Genomic DNA, 1,053 nt, shown 5'->3' with positions numbered 1-1,053 from the left:
GACATCTCGTCCAGCTCAAGAAGAGCATCTACTGCAGGCATAGCCTCGAGGCGGACGTTGCCATCTTCCTCCCCCGTAGTACCCGTTGACAAGGGCGTATAACTGTTCGCCATCGTCTACGGTAGACACACCCTGGATCAGGGTTGACGCCCGGCGTCGGCGTCGCCTCGGTACAGAGGTTTTATGTCTCGGCGAGACCATGGTGAACACGCACTCCGCGTTGTCCGGTGTCATCCCCACTTCCCGCTCCTTTGGAGATCCGATGTTATCTACTACATCCGACGAAGAATTGCTAATCCCGTAGTCTTCGTCCAGTAAATAACGTGCCACTTCACGCGCATCTGAAGGGCCATGCCCAAGATGCCTCGGACTCTGTCCGACCACGCCGTCAATGGCATGCAGCGACTACTTCGCAAAGAGAGCAGTGCTCAGTGGTTTAAGTGCCACTTCACGTGCATCACAGGGCCTCGCCCTCGATGCCTCGGCCCGTGGTCGACCATGTCATGCATGACATGCAGCGACTGCTTTGATACTCGAGTAGCGCTCAGTGGTTTACGTGCCACTTCACGTGCATTACGAGAGCCTCGCCCTCGATGTCTCGGCCCTTGGCTGACCAATGTGCGCATGACATGCAGCGAATGCTTCGATCCTCGAGCAGCTTACGTGCCACTTCACGTGCATCACGGGGACCTCGCCCTCGATGCCTCGGCCTTTGGCCGACCATTTCATGCATGATTGCAGCGACTGCTTTGATACTCGAGTAGCGCTCAGTGGTTTACTTTACGTGCATCACGAGAGCCTCGCCCTCGATGCCTCGGCTCTTGGCTGACCATGTCACGCATGACATGCAGCGAATGCTTCGATACTCGAGCAGCTTACGTGCCACATCACGTGCATCACTGGCACCTCGCCCTCGATGCCTCGGCCCTTGGCCGACCATGTCAAGCATGACATGCAGCAACTGCTCCGAAACTCGATCAGCGCTTAGTGGGCTACGTGCCATTTCACCATCAGCTCGCGAGCCACGCTCGGGACTCCTGTCCAATACATAGT

General features: G+C 57.0%; 1 protein-coding gene across 1 annotated transcript in view; it reads left to right on the top strand.

Annotated features, from left to right (window-relative positions):
* Window positions 1-1,053, top strand: part of PHALS_11975 (catalase peroxidase hpi) — a gene marked incomplete at both ends in the record, with an annotated part of 4,431 nt that overhangs the window by 2,342 nt on the left and 1,036 nt on the right. The window lies entirely within an intron of this gene.

This window comes from Plasmopara halstedii (assembly GCF_900000015.1).
Source record: "Plasmopara halstedii genome assembly, contig: Scaffold_555, whole genome shotgun sequence".
NCBI lineage: Eukaryota > Oomycota > Peronosporomycetes > Peronosporales > Peronosporaceae > Plasmopara > Plasmopara halstedii.
The sequence above is the reverse complement of the archived record's forward strand: the minus strand, read 5'-3'. Positions and strand labels throughout refer to the sequence as shown.